The sequence below is a fragment of the Clarias gariepinus genome, chromosome 12, assembly GCF_024256425.1.
Source record: "Clarias gariepinus isolate MV-2021 ecotype Netherlands chromosome 12, CGAR_prim_01v2, whole genome shotgun sequence".
NCBI classification, from domain to species: Eukaryota; Metazoa; Chordata; class Actinopteri; order Siluriformes; family Clariidae; genus Clarias; species Clarias gariepinus.
The window spans coordinates 33689609-33715535 of record NC_071111.1 but is presented as its reverse complement, the minus strand read 5'-3'; the positions used below and the strand labels follow the sequence as shown (position 1 = coordinate 33715535).

At 40.9% G+C, this 25927-nt stretch overlaps 47 non-coding genes and 1 pseudogene across 47 annotated transcripts; all 48 read left to right on the top strand.

The window, feature by feature from the left end:
• The first annotated feature begins 110 nt into the window (after nt 1-110).
• On the top strand, nt 111-224 carry LOC128535065 (U5 spliceosomal RNA). Its single transcript, XR_008361799.1, has one exon. It is a non-coding gene; the product is annotated as a U5 spliceosomal RNA (small nuclear RNA).
• Nucleotides 225-367: 143 nt separating this feature from the next.
• On the top strand, nt 368-558 carry LOC128534829 (U2 spliceosomal RNA). Its single transcript, XR_008361590.1, has one exon. It is a non-coding gene; the product is annotated as a U2 spliceosomal RNA (small nuclear RNA).
• Nucleotides 559-1130: 572 nt separating this feature from the next.
• LOC128535063 (U5 spliceosomal RNA) lies at nt 1131-1244 on the top strand. Its single transcript, XR_008361798.1, has one exon. It is a non-coding gene; the product is annotated as a U5 spliceosomal RNA (small nuclear RNA).
• A 143-nt stretch (nt 1245-1387) lies between these two features.
• LOC128534828 (U2 spliceosomal RNA) lies at nt 1388-1578 on the top strand. Its single transcript, XR_008361589.1, has one exon. It is a non-coding gene; the product is annotated as a U2 spliceosomal RNA (small nuclear RNA).
• Nucleotides 1579-2146: 568 nt separating this feature from the next.
• Nucleotides 2147-2260, top strand: LOC128535061 (U5 spliceosomal RNA). The gene has a single exon (XR_008361796.1). It is a non-coding gene; the product is annotated as a U5 spliceosomal RNA (small nuclear RNA).
• Nucleotides 2261-2403: 143 nt separating this feature from the next.
• Nucleotides 2404-2594, top strand: LOC128534827 (U2 spliceosomal RNA). The gene has a single exon (XR_008361588.1). It is a non-coding gene; the product is annotated as a U2 spliceosomal RNA (small nuclear RNA).
• A 676-nt stretch (nt 2595-3270) lies between these two features.
• LOC128535060 (U5 spliceosomal RNA) lies at nt 3271-3384 on the top strand. Its single transcript, XR_008361795.1, has one exon. It is a non-coding gene; the product is annotated as a U5 spliceosomal RNA (small nuclear RNA).
• Nucleotides 3385-3527: 143 nt separating this feature from the next.
• Nucleotides 3528-3718, top strand: LOC128534826 (U2 spliceosomal RNA). The gene has a single exon (XR_008361587.1). It is a non-coding gene; the product is annotated as a U2 spliceosomal RNA (small nuclear RNA).
• Nucleotides 3719-4458: 740 nt separating this feature from the next.
• Nucleotides 4459-4572, top strand: LOC128535059 (U5 spliceosomal RNA). The gene has a single exon (XR_008361794.1). It is a non-coding gene; the product is annotated as a U5 spliceosomal RNA (small nuclear RNA).
• A 143-nt stretch (nt 4573-4715) lies between these two features.
• Nucleotides 4716-4906, top strand: LOC128534825 (U2 spliceosomal RNA). The gene has a single exon (XR_008361586.1). It is a non-coding gene; the product is annotated as a U2 spliceosomal RNA (small nuclear RNA).
• A 683-nt stretch (nt 4907-5589) lies between these two features.
• Nucleotides 5590-5703, top strand: LOC128535058 (U5 spliceosomal RNA). The gene has a single exon (XR_008361793.1). It is a non-coding gene; the product is annotated as a U5 spliceosomal RNA (small nuclear RNA).
• A 143-nt stretch (nt 5704-5846) lies between these two features.
• On the top strand, nt 5847-6037 carry LOC128534824 (U2 spliceosomal RNA). The gene has a single exon (XR_008361585.1). It is a non-coding gene; the product is annotated as a U2 spliceosomal RNA (small nuclear RNA).
• A 739-nt stretch (nt 6038-6776) lies between these two features.
• Nucleotides 6777-6890, top strand: LOC128535057 (U5 spliceosomal RNA). The gene has a single exon (XR_008361792.1). It is a non-coding gene; the product is annotated as a U5 spliceosomal RNA (small nuclear RNA).
• Nucleotides 6891-7033: 143 nt separating this feature from the next.
• On the top strand, nt 7034-7224 carry LOC128534823 (U2 spliceosomal RNA). Its single transcript, XR_008361584.1, has one exon. It is a non-coding gene; the product is annotated as a U2 spliceosomal RNA (small nuclear RNA).
• A 560-nt stretch (nt 7225-7784) lies between these two features.
• Nucleotides 7785-7898, top strand: LOC128535056 (U5 spliceosomal RNA). Its single transcript, XR_008361791.1, has one exon. It is a non-coding gene; the product is annotated as a U5 spliceosomal RNA (small nuclear RNA).
• A 143-nt stretch (nt 7899-8041) lies between these two features.
• Nucleotides 8042-8232, top strand: LOC128534821 (U2 spliceosomal RNA). Its single transcript, XR_008361583.1, has one exon. It is a non-coding gene; the product is annotated as a U2 spliceosomal RNA (small nuclear RNA).
• A 701-nt stretch (nt 8233-8933) lies between these two features.
• LOC128535055 (U5 spliceosomal RNA) lies at nt 8934-9047 on the top strand. The gene has a single exon (XR_008361790.1). It is a non-coding gene; the product is annotated as a U5 spliceosomal RNA (small nuclear RNA).
• A 143-nt stretch (nt 9048-9190) lies between these two features.
• On the top strand, nt 9191-9381 carry LOC128534819 (U2 spliceosomal RNA). Its single transcript, XR_008361581.1, has one exon. It is a non-coding gene; the product is annotated as a U2 spliceosomal RNA (small nuclear RNA).
• A 745-nt stretch (nt 9382-10126) lies between these two features.
• LOC128535054 (U5 spliceosomal RNA) lies at nt 10127-10240 on the top strand. Its single transcript, XR_008361789.1, has one exon. It is a non-coding gene; the product is annotated as a U5 spliceosomal RNA (small nuclear RNA).
• A 116-nt stretch (nt 10241-10356) lies between these two features.
• LOC128534883 (uncharacterized) lies at nt 10357-10557 on the top strand (annotated as a pseudogene).
• A 677-nt stretch (nt 10558-11234) lies between these two features.
• On the top strand, nt 11235-11348 carry LOC128535052 (U5 spliceosomal RNA). The gene has a single exon (XR_008361788.1). It is a non-coding gene; the product is annotated as a U5 spliceosomal RNA (small nuclear RNA).
• Nucleotides 11349-11491: 143 nt separating this feature from the next.
• Nucleotides 11492-11682, top strand: LOC128534818 (U2 spliceosomal RNA). Its single transcript, XR_008361580.1, has one exon. It is a non-coding gene; the product is annotated as a U2 spliceosomal RNA (small nuclear RNA).
• A 736-nt stretch (nt 11683-12418) lies between these two features.
• On the top strand, nt 12419-12532 carry LOC128535051 (U5 spliceosomal RNA). The gene has a single exon (XR_008361787.1). It is a non-coding gene; the product is annotated as a U5 spliceosomal RNA (small nuclear RNA).
• A 143-nt stretch (nt 12533-12675) lies between these two features.
• On the top strand, nt 12676-12866 carry LOC128534817 (U2 spliceosomal RNA). The gene has a single exon (XR_008361579.1). It is a non-coding gene; the product is annotated as a U2 spliceosomal RNA (small nuclear RNA).
• A 711-nt stretch (nt 12867-13577) lies between these two features.
• Nucleotides 13578-13691, top strand: LOC128535080 (U5 spliceosomal RNA). Its single transcript, XR_008361812.1, has one exon. It is a non-coding gene; the product is annotated as a U5 spliceosomal RNA (small nuclear RNA).
• Nucleotides 13692-13834: 143 nt separating this feature from the next.
• Nucleotides 13835-14025, top strand: LOC128534861 (U2 spliceosomal RNA). The gene has a single exon (XR_008361619.1). It is a non-coding gene; the product is annotated as a U2 spliceosomal RNA (small nuclear RNA).
• A 734-nt stretch (nt 14026-14759) lies between these two features.
• Nucleotides 14760-14873, top strand: LOC128535079 (U5 spliceosomal RNA). The gene has a single exon (XR_008361811.1). It is a non-coding gene; the product is annotated as a U5 spliceosomal RNA (small nuclear RNA).
• A 143-nt stretch (nt 14874-15016) lies between these two features.
• On the top strand, nt 15017-15207 carry LOC128534860 (U2 spliceosomal RNA). The gene has a single exon (XR_008361618.1). It is a non-coding gene; the product is annotated as a U2 spliceosomal RNA (small nuclear RNA).
• Nucleotides 15208-15889: 682 nt separating this feature from the next.
• On the top strand, nt 15890-16003 carry LOC128535078 (U5 spliceosomal RNA). The gene has a single exon (XR_008361810.1). It is a non-coding gene; the product is annotated as a U5 spliceosomal RNA (small nuclear RNA).
• A 143-nt stretch (nt 16004-16146) lies between these two features.
• LOC128534859 (U2 spliceosomal RNA) lies at nt 16147-16337 on the top strand. Its single transcript, XR_008361617.1, has one exon. It is a non-coding gene; the product is annotated as a U2 spliceosomal RNA (small nuclear RNA).
• A 593-nt stretch (nt 16338-16930) lies between these two features.
• LOC128535049 (U5 spliceosomal RNA) lies at nt 16931-17044 on the top strand. The gene has a single exon (XR_008361785.1). It is a non-coding gene; the product is annotated as a U5 spliceosomal RNA (small nuclear RNA).
• A 143-nt stretch (nt 17045-17187) lies between these two features.
• Nucleotides 17188-17378, top strand: LOC128534858 (U2 spliceosomal RNA). The gene has a single exon (XR_008361616.1). It is a non-coding gene; the product is annotated as a U2 spliceosomal RNA (small nuclear RNA).
• Nucleotides 17379-17974: 596 nt separating this feature from the next.
• LOC128535077 (U5 spliceosomal RNA) lies at nt 17975-18088 on the top strand. Its single transcript, XR_008361809.1, has one exon. It is a non-coding gene; the product is annotated as a U5 spliceosomal RNA (small nuclear RNA).
• A 143-nt stretch (nt 18089-18231) lies between these two features.
• Nucleotides 18232-18422, top strand: LOC128534856 (U2 spliceosomal RNA). Its single transcript, XR_008361614.1, has one exon. It is a non-coding gene; the product is annotated as a U2 spliceosomal RNA (small nuclear RNA).
• A 770-nt stretch (nt 18423-19192) lies between these two features.
• On the top strand, nt 19193-19306 carry LOC128535073 (U5 spliceosomal RNA). The gene has a single exon (XR_008361807.1). It is a non-coding gene; the product is annotated as a U5 spliceosomal RNA (small nuclear RNA).
• Nucleotides 19307-19449: 143 nt separating this feature from the next.
• On the top strand, nt 19450-19640 carry LOC128534854 (U2 spliceosomal RNA). Its single transcript, XR_008361613.1, has one exon. It is a non-coding gene; the product is annotated as a U2 spliceosomal RNA (small nuclear RNA).
• Nucleotides 19641-20236: 596 nt separating this feature from the next.
• On the top strand, nt 20237-20350 carry LOC128535048 (U5 spliceosomal RNA). Its single transcript, XR_008361784.1, has one exon. It is a non-coding gene; the product is annotated as a U5 spliceosomal RNA (small nuclear RNA).
• Nucleotides 20351-20493: 143 nt separating this feature from the next.
• Nucleotides 20494-20684, top strand: LOC128534816 (U2 spliceosomal RNA). Its single transcript, XR_008361578.1, has one exon. It is a non-coding gene; the product is annotated as a U2 spliceosomal RNA (small nuclear RNA).
• Nucleotides 20685-21088: 404 nt separating this feature from the next.
• Nucleotides 21089-21279, top strand: LOC128534815 (U2 spliceosomal RNA). The gene has a single exon (XR_008361577.1). It is a non-coding gene; the product is annotated as a U2 spliceosomal RNA (small nuclear RNA).
• Nucleotides 21280-21791: 512 nt separating this feature from the next.
• Nucleotides 21792-21905, top strand: LOC128535047 (U5 spliceosomal RNA). The gene has a single exon (XR_008361783.1). It is a non-coding gene; the product is annotated as a U5 spliceosomal RNA (small nuclear RNA).
• A 143-nt stretch (nt 21906-22048) lies between these two features.
• LOC128534814 (U2 spliceosomal RNA) lies at nt 22049-22239 on the top strand. The gene has a single exon (XR_008361576.1). It is a non-coding gene; the product is annotated as a U2 spliceosomal RNA (small nuclear RNA).
• Nucleotides 22240-22773: 534 nt separating this feature from the next.
• On the top strand, nt 22774-22887 carry LOC128535046 (U5 spliceosomal RNA). Its single transcript, XR_008361782.1, has one exon. It is a non-coding gene; the product is annotated as a U5 spliceosomal RNA (small nuclear RNA).
• Nucleotides 22888-23030: 143 nt separating this feature from the next.
• LOC128534813 (U2 spliceosomal RNA) lies at nt 23031-23221 on the top strand. The gene has a single exon (XR_008361575.1). It is a non-coding gene; the product is annotated as a U2 spliceosomal RNA (small nuclear RNA).
• A 525-nt stretch (nt 23222-23746) lies between these two features.
• LOC128535090 (U5 spliceosomal RNA) lies at nt 23747-23860 on the top strand. Its single transcript, XR_008361821.1, has one exon. It is a non-coding gene; the product is annotated as a U5 spliceosomal RNA (small nuclear RNA).
• A 143-nt stretch (nt 23861-24003) lies between these two features.
• LOC128534812 (U2 spliceosomal RNA) lies at nt 24004-24194 on the top strand. Its single transcript, XR_008361574.1, has one exon. It is a non-coding gene; the product is annotated as a U2 spliceosomal RNA (small nuclear RNA).
• Nucleotides 24195-24716: 522 nt separating this feature from the next.
• On the top strand, nt 24717-24830 carry LOC128535045 (U5 spliceosomal RNA). The gene has a single exon (XR_008361781.1). It is a non-coding gene; the product is annotated as a U5 spliceosomal RNA (small nuclear RNA).
• Nucleotides 24831-24973: 143 nt separating this feature from the next.
• Nucleotides 24974-25164, top strand: LOC128534810 (U2 spliceosomal RNA). The gene has a single exon (XR_008361573.1). It is a non-coding gene; the product is annotated as a U2 spliceosomal RNA (small nuclear RNA).
• Nucleotides 25165-25699: 535 nt separating this feature from the next.
• On the top strand, nt 25700-25813 carry LOC128535084 (U5 spliceosomal RNA). The gene has a single exon (XR_008361816.1). It is a non-coding gene; the product is annotated as a U5 spliceosomal RNA (small nuclear RNA).
• The last annotated feature ends 114 nt before the right edge of the window (nt 25814-25927 follow it).

Here is a 25927-nt window from a genome sequence, read left to right as displayed (position 1 = left end):
TTGTGCTGCTCCGCCTATTTACAATAACCTTCTTTCACAGGCCCCCTCACCCTAAGGTAGCTCTCTACCTGTGCAACACTGGACCAGGGGCCTGGTCCCACCTCCAAAGTATCTCAGGTTTCTCTTCAATCACGCATAAATCTTTCGCCTTTTACTAAAGATTTCCGTGGAGAGGAACGTTGATGAGTTTACCTTATTTTTGTGGGCTTTGCTCTTGCAAAGCTGATTTTTGATTGTGTTTAAAGTGAGAAATGAAAGGAAATTTCCAGGTCTCTGGGCATGAGCTTCCAACCGATGTTACCACCTACCCTCCTGAAGTCATCCCGAAGTCCAGGTGTGAACCCTTGTCTTGGGAAGTTTACGGGTTATCGCTTCTCGGCCTTTTGGCTAAGATCAAGTGTAGTATCTGTTCTTATCAGTTTAATATCTGATACGTCCTCCATACGAGGACCTTATATTAAATGGATTTTTAGATTAGGGAGCAGGAACAGGGGCTTGCTCCATCCGCTCCACGCATCAACCTGGTATTGCAGTACTTCCAGGAATGGTGCACTCATACAAAATGTCAAAGAAAGAAATGTGTATGCACAGTAATTGAAAGGTTTCCAAGTTTTATGTATTTGGGACTCTCACCTTAATTTGTCAAAATTTACATGCGTTGACCATAGATTGATGTAAATTTGGAGACTTGTTGTGACATACCAGCAGATGGATTTTGATGAATTACACGAATTATGGATGTTTTCAAACAGGAAATGCCAACTTTACTTTACTTTACTTTACTTTACTTTACTTACTTACTTACTTACTTACTTACTTACTTACTTACTTACTTACTTACTTTTACACACACACACTGCCCACCACTCCGCCTGCATCTCAGCCCTGCCCATTTAACCCTTTCCCTCCCACACTCTTTTTTTACTGCCTTCCGTTTCTAGGGACACAGCACACAAGTCTCACCTGGTCCTTGTTGGCAAAATTTGGATAGCCCTCATTTCTTACTGCCGATTACTGACCTTGTGCTGCTCCGCCTATTTACAATAACCTTCTTTCACAGGCCCCCTCACCCTAAGGTAGCTCTCTACCTGTGCAACACTGGACCAGGGGCCTGGTCCCACCTCCAAAGTATCTCAGGTTTCTCTTCAATCACGCATAAATCTTTCGCCTTTTACTAAAGATTTCCGTGGAGAGGAACGTTGATGAGTTTACCTTATTTTTGTGGGCTTTGCTCTTGCAAAGCTGATTTTTGATTGTGTTTAAAGTGAGAAATGAAAGGAAATTTCCAGGTCTCTGGGCATGAGCTTCCAACCGATGTTACCACCTACCCTCCTGAAGTCATCCCGAAGTCCAGGTGTGAACCCTTGTCTTGGGAAGTTTACGGGTTATCGCTTCTCGGCCTTTTGGCTAAGATCAAGTGTAGTATCTGTTCTTATCAGTTTAATATCTGATACGTCCTCCATACGAGGACCTTATATTAAATGGATTTTTAGATTAGGGAGCAGGAACAGGGGCTTGCTCCATCCGCTCCACGCATCAACCTGGTATTGCAGTACTTCCAGGAATGGTGCACTCATACAAAATGTCAAAGAAAGAAATGTGTATGCACAGTAATTGAAAGGTTTCCAAGTTTTATGTATTTGGGACTCTCACCTTAATTTGTCAAAATTTACATGCGTTGACCATAGATTGATGTAAATTTGGAGACTTGTTGTGACATACCAGCAGATGGATTTTGATGAATTACACGAATTATGGATGTTTTCAAACAGGAAATGCCAACTTTACTTTACTTTACTTTACTTTACTTTACTTACTTACTTACTTACTTACTTACTTACTTACTTACTTACTTACTTTTACACACACACACTGCCCACCACTCCGCCTGCATCTCAGCCCTGCCCATTTAACCCTTTCCCTCCCACACTCTTTTTTTACTGCCTTCCGTTTCTAGGGACACAGCACACAAGTCTCACCTGGTCCTTGTTGGCAAAATTTGGATAGCCCTCATTTCTTACTGCCGATTACTGACCTTGTGCTGCTCCGCCTATTTACAATAACCTTCTTTCACAGGCCCCCTCACCCTAAGGTAGCTCTCTACCTGTGCAACACTGGACCAGGGGCCTGGTCCCACCTCCAAAGTATCTCAGGTTTCTCTTCAATCACGCATAAATCTTTCGCCTTTTACTAAAGATTTCCGTGGAGAGGAACGTTGATGAGTTTACCTTATTTTTGTGGGCTTTGCTCTTGCAAAGCTGATTTTTGATTGTGTTTAAAGTGAGAAATGAAAGGAAATTTCCAGGTCTCTGGGCATGAGCTTCCAACCGATGTTACCACCTACCCTCCTGAAGTCATCCCGAAGTCCAGGTGTGAACCCTTGTCTTGGGAAGTTTACGGGTTATCGCTTCTCGGCCTTTTGGCTAAGATCAAGTGTAGTATCTGTTCTTATCAGTTTAATATCTGATACGTCCTCCATACGAGGACCTTATATTAAATGGATTTTTAGATTAGGGAGCAGGAACAGGGGCTTGCTCCATCCGCTCCACGCATCAACCTGGTATTGCAGTACTTCCAGGAATGGTGCACTCATACAAAATGTCAAAGAAAGAAATGTGTATGCACAGTAATTGAAAGGTTTCCAAGTTTTATGTATTTGGGACTCTCACCTTAATTTGTCAAAATTTACATGCGTTGACCATAGATTGATGTAAATTTGGAGACTTGTTGTGACATACCAGCAGATGGATTTTGATGAATTACACGAATTATGGATGTTTTCAAACAGGAAATGCCAACTTTACTTTACTTTACTTTACTTTACTTTACTTACTTACTTACTTACTTACTTACTTACTTACTTACTTACTTACTTACTTACTTACTTACTTACTTACTTACTTACTTACTTACTTACTTACTTACTTACTTACTTACTTACTTACTTACTTACTTACTTACTTACTTACTTACTTACTTACTTTTACACACACACACTGCCCACCACTCCGCCTGCATCTCAGCCCTGCCCATTTAACCCTTTCCCTCCCACACTCTTTTTTTACTGCCTTCCGTTTCTAGGGACACAGCACACAAGTCTCACCTGGTCCTTGTTGGCAAAATTTGGATAGCCCTCATTTCTTACTGCCGATTACTGACCTTGTGCTGCTCCGCCTATTTACAATAACCTTCTTTCACAGGCCCCCTCACCCTAAGGTAGCTCTCTACCTGTGCAACACTGGACCAGGGGCCTGGTCCCACCTCCAAAGTATCTCAGGTTTCTCTTCAATCACGCATAAATCTTTCGCCTTTTACTAAAGATTTCCGTGGAGAGGAACGTTGATGAGTTTACCTTATTTTTGTGGGCTTTGCTCTTGCAAAGCTGATTTTTGATTGTGTTTAAAGTGAGAAATGAAAGGAAATTTCCAGGTCTCTGGGCATGAGCTTCCAACCGATGTTACCACCTACCCTCCTGAAGTCATCCCGAAGTCCAGGTGTGAACCCTTGTCTTGGGAAGTTTACGGGTTATCGCTTCTCGGCCTTTTGGCTAAGATCAAGTGTAGTATCTGTTCTTATCAGTTTAATATCTGATACGTCCTCCATACGAGGACCTTATATTAAATGGATTTTTAGATTAGGGAGCAGGAACAGGGGCTTGCTCCATCCGCTCCACGCATCAACCTGGTATTGCAGTACTTCCAGGAATGGTGCACTCATACAAAATGTCAAAGAAAGAAATGTGTATGCACAGTAATTGAAAGGTTTCCAAGTTTTATGTATTTGGGACTCTCACCTTAATTTGTCAAAATTTACATGCGTTGACCATAGATTGATGTAAATTTGGAGACTTGTTGTGACATACCAGCAGATGGATTTTGATGAATTACACGAATTATGGATGTTTTCAAACAGGAAATGCCAACTTTACTTTACTTTACTTTACTTTACTTTACTTACTTACTTACTTACTTACTTACTTACTTACTTACTTACTTACTTACTTACTTACTTACTTACTTACTTACTTACTTACTTACTTACTTACTTACTTACTTACTTACTTACTTACTTACTTACTTACTTACTTACTTACTTACTTACTTACTTACTTACTTACTTACTTACTTACTTACTTACTTACTTACTTACTTACTTACTTACTTACTTACTTTTACACACACACACTGCCCACCACTCCGCCTGCATCTCAGCCCTGCCCATTTAACCCTTTCCCTCCCACACTCTTTTTTTACTGCCTTCCGTTTCTAGGGACACAGCACACAAGTCTCACCTGGTCCTTGTTGGCAAAATTTGGATAGCCCTCATTTCTTACTGCCGATTACTGACCTTGTGCTGCTCCGCCTATTTACAATAACCTTCTTTCACAGGCCCCCTCACCCTAAGGTAGCTCTCTACCTGTGCAACACTGGACCAGGGGCCTGGTCCCACCTCCAAAGTATCTCAGGTTTCTCTTCAATCACGCATAAATCTTTCGCCTTTTACTAAAGATTTCCGTGGAGAGGAACGTTGATGAGTTTACCTTATTTTTGTGGGCTTTGCTCTTGCAAAGCTGATTTTTGATTGTGTTTAAAGTGAGAAATGAAAGGAAATTTCCAGGTCTCTGGGCATGAGCTTCCAACCGATGTTACCACCTACCCTCCTGAAGTCATCCCGAAGTCCAGGTGTGAACCCTTGTCTTGGGAAGTTTACGGGTTATCGCTTCTCGGCCTTTTGGCTAAGATCAAGTGTAGTATCTGTTCTTATCAGTTTAATATCTGATACGTCCTCCATACGAGGACCTTATATTAAATGGATTTTTAGATTAGGGAGCAGGAACAGGGGCTTGCTCCATCCGCTCCACGCATCAACCTGGTATTGCAGTACTTCCAGGAATGGTGCACTCATACAAAATGTCAAAGAAAGAAATGTGTATGCACAGTAATTGAAAGGTTTCCAAGTTTTATGTATTTGGGACTCTCACCTTAATTTGTCAAAATTTACATGCGTTGACCATAGATTGATGTAAATTTGGAGACTTGTTGTGACATACCAGCAGATGGATTTTGATGAATTACACGAATTATGGATGTTTTCAAACAGGAAATGCCAACTTTACTTTACTTTACTTTACTTTACTTACTTACTTACTTACTTACTTACTTACTTACTTACTTACTTACTTACTTACTTACTTACTTACTTACTTACTTACTTACTTACTTACTTACTTACTTACTTACTTACTTACTTACTTACTTACTTACTTACTTACTTACTTACTTACTTACTTACTTACTTACTTTTACACACACACACTGCCCACCACTCCGCCTGCATCTCAGCCCTGCCCATTTAACCCTTTCCCTCCCACACTCTTTTTTTACTGCCTTCCGTTTCTAGGGACACAGCACACAAGTCTCACCTGGTCCTTGTTGGCAAAATTTGGATAGCCCTCATTTCTTACTGCCGATTACTGACCTTGTGCTGCTCCGCCTATTTACAATAACCTTCTTTCACAGGCCCCCTCACCCTAAGGTAGCTCTCTACCTGTGCAACACTGGACCAGGGGCCTGGTCCCACCTCCAAAGTATCTCAGGTTTCTCTTCAATCACGCATAAATCTTTCGCCTTTTACTAAAGATTTCCGTGGAGAGGAACGTTGATGAGTTTACCTTATTTTTGTGGGCTTTGCTCTTGCAAAGCTGATTTTTGATTGTGTTTAAAGTGAGAAATGAAAGGAAATTTCCAGGTCTCTGGGCATGAGCTTCCAACCGATGTTACCACCTACCCTCCTGAAGTCATCCCGAAGTCCAGGTGTGAACCCTTGTCTTGGGAAGTTTACGGGTTATCGCTTCTCGGCCTTTTGGCTAAGATCAAGTGTAGTATCTGTTCTTATCAGTTTAATATCTGATACGTCCTCCATACGAGGACCTTATATTAAATGGATTTTTAGATTAGGGAGCAGGAACAGGGGCTTGCTCCATCCGCTCCACGCATCAACCTGGTATTGCAGTACTTCCAGGAATGGTGCACTCATACAAAATGTCAAAGAAAGAAATGTGTATGCACAGTAATTGAAAGGTTTCCAAGTTTTATGTATTTGGGACTCTCACCTTAATTTGTCAAAATTTACATGCGTTGACCATAGATTGATGTAAATTTGGAGACTTGTTGTGACATACCAGCAGATGGATTTTGATGAATTACACGAATTATGGATGTTTTCAAACAGGAAATGCCAACTTTACTTTACTTTACTTTACTTTACTTACTTACTTACTTACTTACTTACTTACTTACTTACTTACTTACTTACTTACTTACTTACTTACTTACTTACTTACTTACTTACTTACTTACTTACTTACTTACTTACTTACTTACTTACTTACTTACTTACTTACTTACTTACTTACTTACTTACTTACTTACTTACTTACTTACTTACTTACTTACTTACTTACTTACTTACTTACTTACTTACTTACTTTTACACACACACACTGCCCACCACTCCGCCTGCATCTCAGCCCTGCCCATTTAACCCTTTCCCTCCCACACTCTTTTTTTACTGCCTTCCGTTTCTAGGGACACAGCACACAAGTCTCACCTGGTCCTTGTTGGCAAAATTTGGATAGCCCTCATTTCTTACTGCCGATTACTGACCTTGTGCTGCTCCGCCTATTTACAATAACCTTCTTTCACAGGCCCCCTCACCCTAAGGTAGCTCTCTACCTGTGCAACACTGGACCAGGGGCCTGGTCCCACCTCCAAAGTATCTCAGGTTTCTCTTCAATCACGCATAAATCTTTCGCCTTTTACTAAAGATTTCCGTGGAGAGGAACGTTGATGAGTTTACCTTATTTTTGTGGGCTTTGCTCTTGCAAAGCTGATTTTTGATTGTGTTTAAAGTGAGAAATGAAAGGAAATTTCCAGGTCTCTGGGCATGAGCTTCCAACCGATGTTACCACCTACCCTCCTGAAGTCATCCCGAAGTCCAGGTGTGAACCCTTGTCTTGGGAAGTTTACGGGTTATCGCTTCTCGGCCTTTTGGCTAAGATCAAGTGTAGTATCTGTTCTTATCAGTTTAATATCTGATACGTCCTCCATACGAGGACCTTATATTAAATGGATTTTTAGATTAGGGAGCAGGAACAGGGGCTTGCTCCATCCGCTCCACGCATCAACCTGGTATTGCAGTACTTCCAGGAATGGTGCACTCATACAAAATGTCAAAGAAAGAAATGTGTATGCACAGTAATTGAAAGGTTTCCAAGTTTTATGTATTTGGGACTCTCACCTTAATTTGTCAAAATTTACATGCGTTGACCATAGATTGATGTAAATTTGGAGACTTGTTGTGACATACCAGCAGATGGATTTTGATGAATTACACGAATTATGGATGTTTTCAAACAGGAAATGCCAACTTTACTTTACTTTACTTTACTTTACTTTACTTTACTTCTTACTTACTTACTTACTTACTTACTTACTTTTACACACACACACTGCCCACCACTCCGCCTGCATCTCAGCCCTGCCCATTTAACCCTTTCCCTCCCACACTCTTTTTTTACTGCCTTCCGTTTCTAGGGACACAGCACACAAGTCTCACCTGGTCCTTGTTGGCAAAATTTGGATAGCCCTCATTTCTTACTGCCGATTACTGACCTTGTGCTGCTCCGCCTATTTACAATAACCTTCTTTCACAGGCCCCCTCACCCTAAGGTAGCTCTCTACCTGTGCAACACTGGACCAGGGGCCTGGTCCCACCTCCAAAGTATCTCAGGTTTCTCTTCAATCACGCATAAATCTTTCGCCTTTTACTAAAGATTTCCGTGGAGAGGAACGTTGATGAGTTTACCTTATTTTTGTGGGCTTTGCTCTTGCAAAGCTGATTTTTGATTGTGTTTAAAGTGAGAAATGAAAGGAAATTTCCAGGTCTCTGGGCATGAGCTTCCAACCGATGTTACCACCTACCCTCCTGAAGTCATCCCGAAGTCCAGGTGTGAACCCTTGTCTTGGGAAGTTTACGGGTTATCGCTTCTCGGCCTTTTGGCTAAGATCAAGTGTAGTATCTGTTCTTATCAGTTTAATATCTGATACGTCCTCCATACGAGGACCTTATATTAAATGGATTTTTAGATTAGGGAGCAGGAACAGGGGCTTGCTCCATCCGCTCCACGCATCAACCTGGTATTGCAGTACTTCCAGGAATGGTGCACTCATACAAAATGTCAAAGAAAGAAATGTGTATGCACAGTAATTGAAAGGTTTCCAAGTTTTATGTATTTGGGACTCTCACCTTAATTTGTCAAAATTTACATGCGTTGACCATAGATTGATGTAAATTTGGAGACTTGTTGTGACATACCAGCAGATGGATTTTGATGAATTACACGAATTATGGATGTTTTCAAAAACAGGAAATGCCAACTTTACTTTACTTTACTTTACTTTACTTACTTACTTACTTACTTACTTACTTACTTACTTACTTACTTACTTACTTACTTACTTACTTACTTACTTACTTACTTACTTACTTACTTACTTACTTACTTACTTACTTACTTACTTACTTACTTACTTACTTACTTACTTACTTACTTACTTACTTACTTACTTACTTACTTACTTACTTTTACACACACACACTGCCCACCACTCCGCCTGCATCTCAGCCCTGCCCATTTAACCCTTTCCCTCCCACACTCTTTTTTTACTGCCTTCCGTTTCTAGGGACACAGCACACAAGTCTCACCTGGTCCTTGTTGGCAAAATTTGGATAGCCCTCATTTCTTACTGCCGATTACTGACCTTGTGCTGCTCCGCCTATTTACAATAACCTTCTTTCACAGGCCCCCTCACCCTAAGGTAGCTCTCTACCTGTGCAACACTGGACCAGGGGCCTGGTCCCACCTCCAAAGTATCTCAGGTTTCTCTTCAATCACGCATAAATCTTTCGCCTTTTACTAAAGATTTCCGTGGAGAGGAACGTTGATGAGTTTACCTTATTTTTGTGGGCTTTGCTCTTGCAAAGCTGATTTTTGATTGTGTTTAAAGTGAGAAATGAAAGGAAATTTCCAGGTCTCTGGGCATGAGCTTCCAACCGATGTTACCACCTACCCTCCTGAAGTCATCCCGAAGTCCAGGTGTGAACCCTTGTCTTGGGAAGTTTACGGGTTATCGCTTCTCGGCCTTTTGGCTAAGATCAAGTGTAGTATCTGTTCTTATCAGTTTAATATCTGATACGTCCTCCATACGAGGACCTTATATTAAATGGATTTTTAGATTAGGGAGCAGGAACAGGGGCTTGCTCCATCCGCTCCACGCATCAACCTGGTATTGCAGTACTTCCAGGAATGGTGCACTCATACAAAATGTCAAAGAAAGAAATGTGTATGCACAGTAATTGAAAGGTTTCCAAGTTTTATGTATTTGGGACTCTCACCTTAATTTGTCAAAATTTACATGCGTTGACCATAGATTGATGTAAATTTGGAGACTTGTTGTGACATACCAGCAGATGGATTTTGATGAATTACACGAATTATGGATGTTTTCAAACAGGAAATGCCAACTTTACTTTACTTTACTTTACTTTACTTACTTACTTACTTACTTACTTACTTACTTACTTACTTACTTACTTACTTACTTACTTACTTACTTACTTACTTACTTACTTACTTACTTACTTACTTACTTACTTACTTACTTACTTACTTACTTACTTACTTACTTACTTACTTACTTACTTACTTACTTACTTACTTACTTACTTACTTACTTACTTACTTACTTACTTACTTACTTACTTACTTACTTACTTACTTTTACACACACACTGCCCACCACTCCGCCTGCATCTCAGCCCTGCCCATTTAACCCTTTCCCTCCCACACTCTTTTTTTACTGCCTTCCGTTTCTAGGGACACAGCACACAAGTCTCACCTGGTCCTTGTTGGCAAAATTTGGATAGCCCTCATTTCTTACTGCCGATTACTGACCTTGTGCTGCTCCGCCTATTTACAATAACCTTCTTTCACAGGCCCCCTCACCCTAAGGTAGCTCTCTACCTGTGCAACACTGGACCAGGGGCCTGGTCCCACCTCCAAAGTATCTCAGGTTTCTCTTCAATCACGCATAAATCTTTCGCCTTTTACTAAAGATTTCCGTGGAGAGGAACGTTGATGAGTTTACCTTATTTTTGTGGGCTTTGCTCTTGCAAAGCTGATTTTTGATTGTGTTTAAAGTGAGAAATGAAAGGAAATTTCCAGGTCTCTGGGCATGAGCTTCCAACCGATGTTACCACCTACCCTCCTGAAGTCATCCCGAAGTCCAGGTGTGAACCCTTGTCTTGGGAAGTTTACGGGTTATCCTAAGATCAAGTGTAGTATCTGTTCTTATCAGTTTAATATCTGATACGTCCTCCATACGAGGACCTTATATTAAATGGATTTTTAGATTAGGGAGCAGGAACAGGGGCTTGCTCCATCCGCTCCACGCATCAACCTGGTATTGCAGTACTTCCAGGAATGGTGCACTCATACAAAATGTCAAAGAAAGAAATGTGTATGCACAGTAATTATTGAAAGGTTTCCAAGTTTTATGTATTTGGGACTCTCACCTTAATTTGTCAAAATTTACATGCGTTGACCATAGATTGATGTAAATTTGGAGACTTGTTGTGACATACCAGCAGATGGATTTTGATGAATTACACGAATTATGGATGTTTTCAAACAGGAAATGCCAACTTTACTTTACTTTACTTTACTTTACTTTACTTACTTACTTACTTACTTACTTACTTACTTACTTACTTACTTACTTACTTACTTACTTACTTACTTACTTACTTACTTACTTACTTACTTACTTACTTACTTACTTACTTACTTACTTACTTACTTACTTACTTACTTACTTACTTACTTACTTACACACACACACTGCCCACCACTCCGCCTGCATCTCAGCCCTGCCCATTTAACCCTTTCCCTCCCACACTCTTTTTTTACTGCCTTCCGTTTCTAGGGACACAGCACACAAGTCTCACCTGGTCCTTGTTGGCAAAATTTGGATAGCCCTCATTTCTTACTGCCGATTACTGACCTTGTGCTGCTCCGCCTATTTACAATAACCTTCTTTCACAGGCCCCCTCACCCTAAGGTAGCTCTCTACCTGTGCAACACTGGACCAGGGGCCTGGTCCCACCTCCAAAGTATCTCAGGTTTCTCTTCAATCACGCATAAATCTTTCGCCTTTTACTAAAGATTTCCGTGGAGAGGAACGTTGATGAGTTTACCTTATTTTTGTGGGCTTTGCTCTTGCAAAGCTGATTTTTGATTGTGTTTAAAGTGAGAAATGAAAGGAAATTTCCAGGTCTCTGGGCATGAGCTTCCAACCGATGTTACCACCTACCCTCCTGAAGTCATCCCGAAGTCCAGGTGTGAACCCTTGTCTTGGGAAGTTTACGGGTTATCGCTTCTCGGCCTTTTGGCTAAGATCAAGTGTAGTATCTGTTCTTATCAGTTTAATATCTGATACGTCCTCCATACGAGGACCTTATATTAAATGGATTTTTAGATTAGGGAGCAGGAACAGGGGCTTGCTCCATCCGCTCCACGCATCAACCTGGTATTGCAGTACTTCCAGGAATGGTGCACTCATACAAAATGTCAAAGAAAGAAATGTGTATGCACAGTAATTGAAAGGTTTCCAAGTTTTATGTATTTGGGACTCTCACCTTAATTTGTCAAAATTTACATGCGTTGACCATAGATTGATGTAAATTTGGAGACTTGTTGTGACATACCAGCAGATGGATTTTGATGAATTACACGAATTATGGATGTTTTCAAACAGGAAATGCCAACTTTACTTTACTTTACTTTACTTTACTTTACTTACTTACTTACTTACTTACTTACTTACTTACTTACTTACTTACTTACTTACTTACTTACTTACTTACTTACTTACTTACTTACTTACTTACTTACTTACTTACTTACTTACTTACTTACTTACTTACTTACTTACTTACTTACTTACTTACTTACTTACTTACTTACTTACTTACTTACTTACTTACTTACTTACTTACTTACTTACTTACTTTTACACACACACACTGCCCACCACTCCGCCTGCATCTCAGCCCTGCCCATTTAACCCTTTCCCTCCCACACTCTTTTTTTACTGCCTTCCGTTTCTAGGGACACAGCACACAAGTCTCACCTGGTCCTTGTTGGCAAAATTTGGATAGCCCTCATTTCTTACTGCCGATTACTGACCTTGTGCTGCTCCGCCTATTTACAATAACCTTCTTTCACAGGCCCCCTCACCCTAAGGTAGCTCTCTACCTGTGCAACACTGGACCAGGGGCCTGGTCCCACCTCCAAAGTATCTCAGGTTTCTCTTCAATCACGCATAAATCTTTCGCCTTTTACTAAAGATTTCCGTGGAGAGGAACGTTGATGAGTTTACCTTATTTTTGTGGGCTTTGCTCTTGCAAAGCTGATTTTTGATTGTGTTTAAAGTGAGAAATGAAAGGAAATTTCCAGGTCTCTGGGCATGAGCTTCCAACCGATGTTACCACCTACCCTCCTGAAGTCATCCCGAAGTCCAGGTGTGAACCCTTGTCTTGGGAAGTTTACGGGTTATCGCTTCTCGGCCTTTTGGCTAAGATCAAGTGTAGTATCTGTTCTTATCAGTTTAATATCTGATACGTCCTCCATACGAGGACCTTATATTAAATGGATTTTTAGATTAGGGAGCAGGAACAGGGGCTTGCTCCATCCGCTCCACGCATCAACCTGGTATTGCAGTACTTCCAGGAATGGTGCACTCATACAAAATGTCAAAGAAAGAAATGTGTATGCACAGTAATTGAAAGGTTTCCAAGTTTTATGTATTTGGGACTCTCACCTTAATTTGTCAAAATTTACATGCGTTGACCATAGATTGATGTAAATTTGGAGACTTGTTGTGACATACCAGCAGATGGATTTTGATGAATTACACGAATTATGGATGTTTTCAAACAGGAAATGCCAACTTTACTTTACTTTACTTTACTTTACTTTACTTACTTACTTACTTACTTACTTACTTACTTACTTACTTACTTACTTACTTACTTACTTACTTACTTACTTACTTACTTACTTACTTACTTACTTACTTACTTACTTACTTACTTACTTACTTACTTACTTACTTACTTACTTACTTACTTACTTACTTACTTACTTACTTACTTACTTACTTACTTACTTTACACACACACACTGCCCACCACTCCGCCTGCATCTCAGCCCTGCCCATTTAACCCTTTCCCTCCCACACTCTTTTTTTACTGCCTTCCGTTTCTAGGGACACAGCACACAAGTCTCACCTGGTCCTTGTTGGCAAAATTTGGATAGCCCTCATTTCTTACTGCCGATTACTGACCTTGTGCTGCTCCGCCTATTTACAATAACCTTCTTTCACAGGCCCCCTCACCCTAAGGTAGCTCTCTACCTGTGCAACACTGGACCAGGGGCCTGGTCCCACCTCCAAAGTATCTCACGTTTCTCTTCAATCACGCATAAATCTTTCGCCTTTTACTAAAGATTTCCGTGGAGAGGAACGTTGATGAGTTTACCTTATTTTTGTGGGCTTTGCTCTTGCAAAGCTGATTTTTGATTGTGTTTAAAGTGAGAAATGAAAGGAAATTTCCTGGTCTCTGGGCATGAGCTTCCAACCGATGTTACCACCTACCCTCCTGAAGTCATCCCGAAGTCCAGGTGTGAACCCTTGTCTTGGGAAGTTTACGGGTTATCGCTTCTCGGCCTTTTGGCTAAGATCAAGTGTAGTATCTGTTCTTATCAGTTTAATATCTGATACGTCCTCCATACGAGGACCTTATATTAAATGGATTTTTAGATTAGGGAGCAGGAACAGGGGCTTGCTCCATCCGCTCCACGCATCAACCTAGTATTGCAGTACTTCCAGGAATGGTGCACTCATACAAAATGTCAAAGAAAGAAATGTGTATGCACAGTAATTGAAAGGTTTCCAAGTTTTATGTATTTGGGACTCTCACCTTAATTTGTCAAAATTTACATGCGTTGACCATAGATTGATGTAAATTTGGAGACTTGTTGTGACATACCAGCAGATGGATTTTGATGAATTACACGAATTATGGATGTTTTCAAACAGGAAATGCCAACTTTACTTTACTTTACTTTACTTACTTACTTACTTACTTACTTACTTACTTACTTACTTACTTACTTACTTACTTACTTACTTACTTACTTACTTACTTACTTACTTACTTACTTACTTACTTACTTACTTACTTACTTACTTACTTACTTACTTACTTACTTACTTACTTACTTACTTACTTACTTACTTACTTACTTACTTACTTACTTACTTACTTACTTACTTACTTACTTACTTACTTTTACACACACACACTGCCCACCACTCCGCCTGCATCTCAGCCCTGCCCATTTAACCCTTTCCCTCCCACACTCTTTTTTTACTGCCTTCCGTTTCTAGGGACACAGCACACAAGTCTCACCTGGTCCTTGTTGGCAAAATTTGGATAGCCCTCATTTCTTACTGCCGATTACTGACCTTGTGCTGCTCCGCCTATTTACAATAACCTTCTTTCACAGGCCCCCTCACCCTAAGGTAGCTCTCTACCTGTGCAACACTGGACCAGGGGCCTGGTCCCACCTCCAAAGTATCTCACGTTTCTCTTCAATCACGCATAAATCTTTCGCCTTTTACTAAAGATTTCCGTGGAGAGGAACGTTGATGAGTTTACCTTATTTTTGTGGGCTTTGCTCTTGCAAAGCTGATTTTTGATTGTGTTTAAAGTGAGAAATGAAAGGAAATTTCCTGGTCTCTGGGCATGAGCTTCCAACCGATGTTACCACCTACCCTCCTGAAGTCATCCCGAAGTCCAGGTGTGAACCCTTGTCTTGGGAAGTTTACGGGTTATCGCTTCTCGGCCTTTTGGCTAAGATCAAGTGTAGTATCTGTTCTTATCAGTTTAATATCTGATACGTCCTCCATACGAGGACCTTATATTAAATGGATTTTTAGATTAGGGAGCAGGAACAGGGGCTTGCTCCATCCGCTCCACGCATCAACCTAGTATTGCAGTACTTCCAGGAATGGTGCACTCATACAAAATGTCAAAGAAAGAAATGTGTATGCACAGTAATTGAAAGGTTTCCAAGTTTTATGTATTTGGGACTCTCACCTTAATTTGTCAAAATTTACATGCGTTGACCATAGATTGATGTAAATTTGGAGACTTGTTGTGACATACCAGCAGATGGATTTTGATGAATTACACGAATTATGGATGTTTTCAAACAGGAAATGCCAACTTTACTTTACTTTACTTTACTTACTTACTTACTTACTTACTTACTTACTTACTTACTTACTTACTTACTTACTTACTTACTTACTTACTTACTTACTTACTTACTTACTTACTTACTTACTTACTTACTTACTTACTTACTTACTTACTTACTTACTTACTTACTTACTTACTTACTTACTTACTTACTTTTACACACACACACTGCCCACCACTCCGCCTGCATCTCAGCCCTGCCCATTTAACCCTTTCCCTCCCACACTCTTTTTTTACTGCCTTCCGTTTCTAGGGACACAGCACACAAGTCTCACCTGGTCCTTGTTGGCAAAATTTGGATAGCCCTCATTTCTTACTGCCGATTACTGACCTTGTGCTGCTCCGCCTATTTACAATAACCTTCTTTCACAGGCCCCCTCACCCTAAGGTAGCTCTCTACCTGTGCAACACTGGACCAGGGGCCTGGTCCCACCTCCAAAGTATCTCACGTTTCTCTTCAATCACGCATAAATCTTTCGCCTTTTACTAAAGATTTCCGTGGAGAGGAACGTTGATGAGTTTACCTTATTTTTGTGGGCTTTGCTCTTGCAAAGCTGATTTTTGATTGTGTTTAAAGTGAGAAATGAAAGGAAATTTCCTGGTCTCTGGGCATGAGCTTCCAACCGATGTTACCACCTACCCTCCTGAAGTCATCCCGAAGTCCAGGTGTGAACCCTTGTCTTGGGAAGTTTACGGGTTATCGCTTCTCGGCCTTTTGGCTAAGATCAAGTGTAGTATCTGTTCTTATCAGTTTAATATCTGATACGTCCTCCATACGAGGACCTTATATTAAATGGATTTTTAGATTAGGGAGCAGGAACAGGGGCTTGCTCCATCCGCTCCACGCATCAACCTAGTATTGCAGTACTTCCAGGAATGGTGCACTCATACAAAATGTCAAAGAAAGAAATGTGTATGCACAGTAATTGAAAGGTTTCCAAGTTTTATGTATTTGGGACTCTCACCTTAATTTGTCAAAATTTACATGCGTTGACCATAGATTGATGTAAATTTGGAGACTTGTTGTGACATACCAGCAGATGGATTTTGATGAATTACACGAATTATGGATGTTTTCAAACAGGAAATGCCAACTTTACTTTACTTTACTTTACTTTACTTTACTTACTTTACTTACTTACTTACTTACTTACTTACTTACTTACTTACTTACTTACTTACTTACTTACTTACTTTTACACACACACACTGCCCACCACTCCGCCTGCATCTCAGCCCTGCCCATTTAACCCTTTCCCTCCCACACTCTTTTTTTACTGCCTTCCGTTTCTAGGGACACAGCACACAAGTCTCACCTGGTCCTTGTTGGCAAAATTTGGATAGCCCTCATTTCTTACTGCCGATTACTGACCTTGTGCTGCTCCGCCTATTTACAATAACCTTCTTTCACAGGCCCCCTCACCCTAAGGTAGCTCTCTACCTGTGCAACACTGGACCAGGGGCCTGGTCCCACCTCCAAAGTATCTCAGGTTTCTCTTCAATCACGCATAAATCTTTCGCCTTTTACTAAAGATTTCCGTGGAGAGGAACGTTGATGAGTTTACCTTATTTTTGTGGGCTTTGCTCTTGCAAAGCTGATTTTTGATTGTGTTTAAAGTGAGAAATGAAAGGAAATTTCCTGGTCTCTGGGCATGAGCTTCCAACCGATGTTACCACCTACCCTCCTGAAGTCATCCCGAAGTCCAGGTGTGAACCCTTGTCTTGGGAAGTTTACGGGTTATCGCTTCTCGGCCTTTTGGCTAAGATCAAGTGTAGTATCTGTTCTTATCAGTTTAATATCTGATACGTCCTCCATACGAGGACCTTATATTAAATGGATTTTTAGATTAGGGAGCAGGAACAGGGGCTTGCTCCATCCGCTCCACGCATCAACCTAGTATTGCAGTACTTCCAGGAATGGTGCACTCATACAAAATGTCAAAGAAAGAAATGTGTATGCACAGTAATTGAAAGGTTTCCAAGTTTTATGTATTTGGGACTCTCACCTTAATTTGTCAAAATTTACATGCGTTGACCATAGATTGATGTAAATTTGGAGACTTGTTGTGACATACCAGCAGATGGATTTTGATGAATTACACGAATTATGGATGTTTTCAAACAGGAAATGCCAACTTTACTTTACTTTACTTTACTTACTTACTTTACTTACTTTACTTACTTACTTACTTACTTACTTACTTACTTACTTACTTACTTACTTACTTACTTACTTACTTTTACACACACACACTGCCCACCACTCCGCCTGCATCTCAGCCCTGCCCATTTAACCCTTTCCCTCCCACACTCTTTTTTTACTGCCTTCCGTTTCTAGGGACACAGCACACAAGTCTCACCTGGTCCTTGTTGGCAAAATTTGGATAGCCCTCATTTCTTACTGCCGATTACTGACCTTGTGCTGCTCCGCCTATTTACAATAACCTTCTTTCACAGGCCCCCTCACCCTAAGGTAGCTCTCTACCTGTGCAACACTGGACCAGGGGCCTGGTCCCACCTCCAAAGTATCTCACGTTTCTCTTCAATCACGCATAAATCTTTCGCCTTTTACTAAAGATTTCCGTGGAGAGGAACGTTGATGAGTTTACCTTATTTTTGTGGGCTTTGCTCTTGCAAAGCTGATTTTTGATTGTGTTTAAAGTGAGAAATGAAAGGAAATTTCCTGGTCTCTGGGCATGAGCTTCCAACCGATGTTACCACCTACCCTCCTGAAGTCATCCCGAAGTCCAGGTGTGAACCCTTGTCTTGGGAAGTTTACGGGTTATCGCTTCTCGGCCTTTTGGCTAAGATCAAGTGTAGTATCTGTTCTTATCAGTTTAATATCTGATACGTCCTCCATACGAGGACCTTATATTAAATGGATTTTTAGATTAGGGAGCAGGAACAGGGGCTTGCTCCATCCGCTCCACGCATCAACCTAGTATTGCAGTACTTCCAGGAATGGTGCACTCATACAAAATGTCAAAGAAAGAAATGTGTATGCACAGTAATTGAAAGGTTTCCAAGTTTTATGTATTTGGGACTCTCACCTTAATTTGTCAAAATTTACATGCGTTGACCATAGATTGATGTAAATTTGGAGACTTGTTGTGACATACCAGCAGATGGATTTTGATGAATTACACGAATTATGGATGTTTTCAAACAGGAAATGCCAACTTTACTTTACTTTACTTTACTTACTTACTTACTTACTTACTTACTTACTTACTTACTTACTTACTTACTTACTTACTTACTTACTTACTTACTTACTTACTTACTTACTTACTTACTTACTTACTTACTTACTTACTTACTTACTTACTTACTTACTTACTTACTTACTTACTTACTTACTTACTTACTTACTTACTTACTTACTTACTTACTTACTTACTTACTTACTTACTTACTTACTTACTTACTTACTTACTTACTTACTTACTTACTTACTTTTACACACACACACTGCCCACCACTCCGCCTGCATCTCAGCCCTGCCCATTTAACCCTTTCCCTCCCACACTCTTTTTTTACTGCCTTCCGTTTCTAGGGACACAGCACACAAGTCTCACCTGGTCCTTGTTGGCAAAATTTGGATAGCCCTCATTTCTTACTGCCGATTACTGACCTTGTGCTGCTCCGCCTATTTACAATAACCTTCTTTCACAGGCCCCCTCACCCTAAGGTAGCTCTCTACCTGTGCAACACTGGACCAGGGGCCTGGTCCCACCTCCAAAGTATCTCACGTTTCTCTTCAATCACGCATAAATCTTTCGCCTTTTACTAAAGATTTCCGTGGAGAGGAACGTTGATGAGTTTACCTTATTTTTGTGGGCTTTGCTCTTGCAAAGCTGATTTTTGATTGTGTTTAAAGTGAGAAATGAAAGGAAATTTCCTGGTCTCTGGGCATGAGCTTCCAACCGATGTTACCACCTACCCTCCTGAAGTCATCCCGAAGTCCAGGTGTGAACCCTTGTCTTGGGAAGTTTACGGGTTATCGCTTCTCGGCCTTTTGGCTAAGATCAAGTGTAGTATCTGTTCTTATCAGTTTAATATCTGATACGTCCTCCATACGAGGACCTTATATTAAATGGATTTTTAGATTAGGGAGCAGGAACAGGGGCTTGCTCCATCCGCTCCACGCATCAACCTAGTATTGCAGTACTTCCAGGAATGGTGCACTCATACAAAATGTCAAAGAAAGAAATGTGTATGCACAGTAATTGAAAGGTTTCCAAGTTTTATGTATTTGGGACTCTCACCTTAATTTGTCAAAATTTACATGCGTTGACCATAGATTGATGTAAATTTGGAGACTTGTTGTGACATACCAGCAGATGGATTTTGATGAATTACACGAATTATGGATGTTTTCAAACAGGAAATGCCAACTTTACTTTACTTTACTTTACTTACTTACTTTACTTACTTTACTTACTTACTTACTTACTTACTTACTTACTTACTTACTTACTTACTTACTTACTTACTTACTTTTACACACACACACTGCCCACCACTCCGCCTGCATCTCAGCCCTGCCCATTTAACCCTTTCCCTCCCACACTCTTTTTTTACTGCCTTCCGTTTCTAGGGACACAGCACACAAGTCTCACCTGGTCCTTGTTGGCAAAATTTGGATAGCCCTCATTTCTTACTGCCGATTACTGACCTTGTGCTGCTCCGCCTATTTACAATAACCTTCTTTCACAGGCCCCCTCACCCTAAGGTAGCTCTCTACCTGTGCAACACTGGACCAGGGGCCTGGTCCCACCTCCAAAGTATCTCAGGTTTCTCTTCAATCACGCATAAATCTTTCGCCTTTTACTAAAGATTTCCGTGGAGAGGAACGTTGATGAGTTTACCTTATTTTTGTGGGCTTTGCTCTTGCAAAGCTGATTTTTGATTGTGTTTAAAGTGAGAAATGAAAGGAAATTTCCTGGTCTCTGGGCATGAGCTTCCAACCGATGTTACCACCTACCCTCCTGAAGTCATCCCGAAGTCCAGGTGTGAACCCTTGTCTTGGGAAGTTTACGGGTTATCGCTTCTCGGCCTTTTGGCTAAGATCAAGTGTAGTATCTGTTCTTATCAGTTTAATATCTGATACGTCCTCCATACGAGGACCTTATATTAAATGGATTTTTAGATTAGGGAGCAGGAACAGGGGCTTGCTCCATCCGCTCCACGCATCAACCTGGTATTGCAGTACTTCCAGGAATGGTGCACTCATACAAAATGTCAAAGAAAGAAATGTGTATGCACAGTAATTGAAAGGTTTCCAAGTTTTATGTATTTGGGACTCTCACCTTAATTTGTCAAAATTTACATGCGTTGACCATAGATTGATGTAAATTTGGAGACTTGTTGTGACATACCAGCAGATGGATTTTGATGAATTACACGAATTATGGATGTTTTCAAACAGGAAATGCCAACTTTACTTTACTTTAATTTACTTTACTTTACTTTACTTTACTTTACTTTACTTTACTTTACTTTACTTTACTTTACTTACTTACTTATTTAGATGTTTTACTTTACTTTACTTACTTACTTACTTAGATGTTACCACCTACCCTCCTGAAGTCATCCCGAAGTCCAGGTGTGAACCCTTGTCTTGGGAAGTTTACGGGTTATCGCTTCTCGGCCTTTTGGCTAAGATCAAGTGTAGTATCTGTTCTTATCAGTTTAATATCTGATACGTCCTCCATACGAGGACCTTATATTAAATGGATTTTTAGATTAGGGAGCAGGAACAGGGGCTTGCTCCATCCGCTCCACGCATCAACCTGGTATTGCAGTACTTCCAGGAATGGTGCACTCATACAAAATGTCAAAGAAAGAAATGTGTATGCACAGTAATTGAAAGGTTTCCAAGTTTTATGTATTTGGGACTCTCACCTTAATTTGTCAAAATTTACATGTGTTGACCATAGATTGATGTAAATTTGGAGACTTGTTGTGAATTACACGAATTATGGATGTTTTCAAACAGGAAATGCCAACTTTACTTTACTTTACTTTACTTTACTTACTTACTTACTTACTTTTACACACACACACACTGCCCACCACTCCGCCTGCATCTCAGCCCTGCCCATTTACCCCTTTCCCTCCCACACTCTTTTTTTACTGCCTTCCGTTTCTAGGGACACAGCACACAAGTCTCACCTGGTCCTTGTTGGCAAAATTTGAATAGCCCTCATTTCTTACTGCCGATTACTGACCTTGTGCTGCTCCGCCTATTTACAATAACCTTCTTTCACAGGCCCCCTCACCCTAAGGTAGCTCTCTACCTGTGCAACACTGGACCAGGGGCCTGGTCCCACCTCCAAAGTATCTCAGGTTTCTCTTCAATCACGCATAAATCTTTCGCCTTTTACTAAAGATTTCCGTGGAGAGGAACGTTGATGAGTTTACCTTATTTTTGTGGGCTTTGCTCTTGCAAAGCTGATTTTTGATTGTGTTTAAAGTGAGAAATGAAAGGAAATTTCCTGGTCTCTGGGCCTGAGCTTCCAACCGATGTTACCACCTACCCTCCTGAAGTCATCCCGAAGTCCAGGTGTGAACCCTTGTCTTGGGAAGTTTACGGGTTATCGCTTCTCGGCCTTTTGGCTAAGATCAAGTGTAGTATCTGTTCTTATCAGTTTAATATCTGATACGTCCTCCATACGAGGACCTTATATTAAATGGATTTTTAGATTAGGGAGCAGGAACAGGGGCTTGCTCCATCCGCTCCACGCATCAACCTGGTATTGCAGTACTTCCAGGAATGGTGCACTCATACAAAATGTCAAAGAAAGAAATGTGTATGCACAGTAATTGAAAGGTTTCCAAGTTTTATGTATTTGGGACTCTCACCTTAATTTGTCAAAATTTACATGTGTTGACCATAGATTGATGTAAATTTGGAGACTTGTTGTGAATTACACGAATTATGGATGTTTTCAAACAGGAAATGCCAACTTTACTTTACTTTACTTTACTTTACTTTACTTTACTTACTTACTTACTTACTTACTTACTTACTTTTACACACACACACACTGCCCACCACTCCGCCTGCATCTCAGCCCTGCCCATTTACCCCTTTCCCTCCCACACTCTTTTTTTACTGCCTTCCGTTTCTAGGGACACAGCACACAAGTCTCACCTGGTCCTTGTTGGCAAAATTTGAATAGCCCTCATTTCTTACTGCCGATTACTGACCTTGTGCTGCTCCGCCTATTTACAATAACCTTCTTTCACAGGCCCCCTCACCCTAAGGTAGCTCTCTACCTGTGCAACACTGGACCAGGGGCCTGGTCCCACCTCCAAAGTATCTCAGGTTTCTCTTCAATCACGCATAAATCTTTCGCCTTTTACTAAAGATTTCCGTGGAGAGGAACGTTGATGAGTTTACCTTATTTTTGTGGGCTTTGCTCTTGCAAAGCTGATTTTTGATTGTGTTTAAAGTGAGAAATGAAAGGAAATTTCCTGGTCTCTGGGCCTGAGCTTCCAACCGATGTTACCACCTACCCTCCTGAAGTCATCCCGAAGTCCAGGTGTGAACCCTTGTCTTGGGAAGTTTACGGGTTATCGCTTCTCGGCCTTTTGGCTAAGATCAAGTGTAGTATCTGTTCTTATCAGTTTAATATCTGATACGTCCTCCATACGAGGACCTTATATTAAATGGATTTTTAGATTAGGGAGCAGGAACAGGGGCTTGCTCCATCCGCTCCACGCATCAACCTGGTATTGCAGTACTTCCAGGAATGGTGCACTCATACAAAATGTCAAAGAAAGAAATGTGTATGCACAGTAATTGAAAGGTTTCCAAGTTTTATGTATTTGGGACTCTCACCTTAATTTGTCAAAATTTACATGTGTTGACCATAGATTGATGTAAATTTGGAGACTTGTTGTGAATTACACGAATTATGGATGTTTTCAAACAGGAAATGCCAACTTTACTTTACTTTACTTTACTTTACTTTACTTACTTACTTACTTACTTACTTACTTTTACACACACACACACTGCCCACCACTCCGCCTGCATCTCAGCCCTGCCCATTTACCCCTTTCCCTCCCACACTCTTTTTTTACTGCCTTCCGTTTCTAGGGACACAGCACACAAGTCTCACCTGGTCCTTGTTGGCAAAATTTGAATAGCCCTCATTTCTTACTGCCGATTACTGACCTTGTGCTGCTCCGCCTATTTACAATAACCTTCTTTCACAGGCCCCCTCACCCTAAGGTAGCTCTCTACCTGTGCAACACTGGACCAGGGGCCTGGTCCCACCTCCAAAGTATCTCAGGTTTCTCTTCAATCACGCATAAATCTTTCGCCTTTTATTAAAGATTTCCGTGGAGAGGAACGTTGATGAGTTTACCTTATTTTTGTGGGCTTTGCTCTTGCAAAGCTGATTTTTGATTGTGTTTAAAGTGAGAAATGAAAGGAAATTTCCTGGTCTCTGGGCCTGAGCTTCCAACCGATGTTACCACCTACCCTCCTGAAGTCATCCCGAAGTCCAGGTGTGAACCCTTGTCTTGGGAAGTTTACGGGTTATCGCTTCTCGGCCTTTTGGCTAAGATCAAGTGTAGTATCTGTTCTTATCAGTTTAATATCTGATACGTCCTCCATACGAGGACCTTATATTAAATGGATTTTTAGATTAGGGAGCAGGAACAGGGGCTTGCTCCATCCGCTCCACGCATCAACCTGGTATTGCAGTACTTCCAGGAATGGTGCACTCATACAAAATGTCAAAGAAAGAAATGTGTATGCACAGTAATTGAAAGGTTTCCAAGTTTTATGTATTTGGGACTCTCACCTTAATTTGTCAAAATTTACATGTGTTGACCATAGATTGATGTAAATTTGGAGACTTGTTGTGAATTACACGAATTATGGATGTTTTCAAACAGGAAATGCCAACTTTACTTTACTTTACTTTACTTTACTTTACTTTACTTACTTACTTACTTACTTTTACACACACACACACTGCCCACCACTCCGCCTGCATCTCAGCCCTGCCCATTTACCCCTTTCCCTCCCACACTCTTTTTTTACTGCCTTCCGTTTCTAGGGACACAGCACACAAGTCTCACCTGGTCCTTGTTGGCAAAATTTGAATAGCCCTCATTTCTTACTGCCGATTACTGACCTTGTGCTGCTCCGCCTATTTACAATAACCTTCTTTCACAGGCCCCCTCACCCTAAGGTAGCTCTCTACCTGTGCAACACTGGACCAGGAGCCTGGTCCCACCTCCAAAGTATCTCAGGTTTCTCTTCAATCACGCATAAATCTTTCGCCTTTTACTAAAGATTTCCGTGGAGAGGAACGTTGATGAGTTTACCTTATTTTTGTGGGCTTTGCTCTTGCAAAGCTGATTTTTGATTGTGTTTAAAGTGAGAAATGAAAGGAAATTTCCTGGTCTCTGGGCCTGAGCTTCCAACCGATGTTACCACCTACCCTCCTGAAGTCATCCCGAAGTCCAGGTGTGAACCCTTGTCTTGGGAAGTTTACGGGTTATCGCTTCTCGGCCTTTTGGCTAAGATCAAGTGTAGTATCTGTTCTTATCAGTTTAATATCTGATACGTCCTCCATACGAGGACCTTATATTAAATGGATTTTTAGATTAGGGAGCAGGAACAGGGGCTTGCTCCATCCGCTCCACGCATCAACCTGGTATTGCAGTACTTCCAGGAATGGTGCACTCATACAAAATGTCAAAGAAAGAAATGTGTATGCACAGTAATTGAAAGGTTTCCAAGTTTTATGTATTTGGGACTCTCACCTTAATTTGTCAAAATTTACATGTGTTGACCATAGATTGATGTAAATTTGGAGACTTGTTGTGAATTACACGAATTATGGATGTTTTCAAACAGGAAATGCCAACTTTACTTTACTTTACTTTACTTTACTTTACTTTACCTTACTTACTTACTTACTTACTTACTTACTTTTACACACACACACACTGCCCACCACTCCGCCTGCATCTCAGCCCTGCCCATTTACCCCTTTCCCTCCCACACTCTTTTTTTACTGCCTTCCGTTTCTAGGGAACCAGCACACAAGTCTCACCCGGTCCTTGTTGGCAAAATTTGAATAGCCCTCATTTCTTACTGCCGATTACTGACCTTGTGCTGCTCCGCCTATTTACAATAACCTTCTTTCACAGGCCCCCTCACCCTAAGGTAGCTCTCTACCTGTGCAACACTGGACCAGGGGCCTGGTCCCACCTCCAAAGTATCTCAGCTTTCTCTTCAATCACGCATAAATCTTTCGCCTTTTACTAAAGATTTCCGTGGAGAGGAACGTTGATGAGTTTACCTTATTTTTGTGGGCTTTGCTCTTGCAAAGCTGATTTTTGATTGTGTTTAAAGTGAGAAATGAAAGGAAATTTCCTGGTCTCTGGGCCTGAGCTTCCAACCGATGTTACCACCTACCCTCCTGAAGTCATCCCGAAGTCCAGGTGT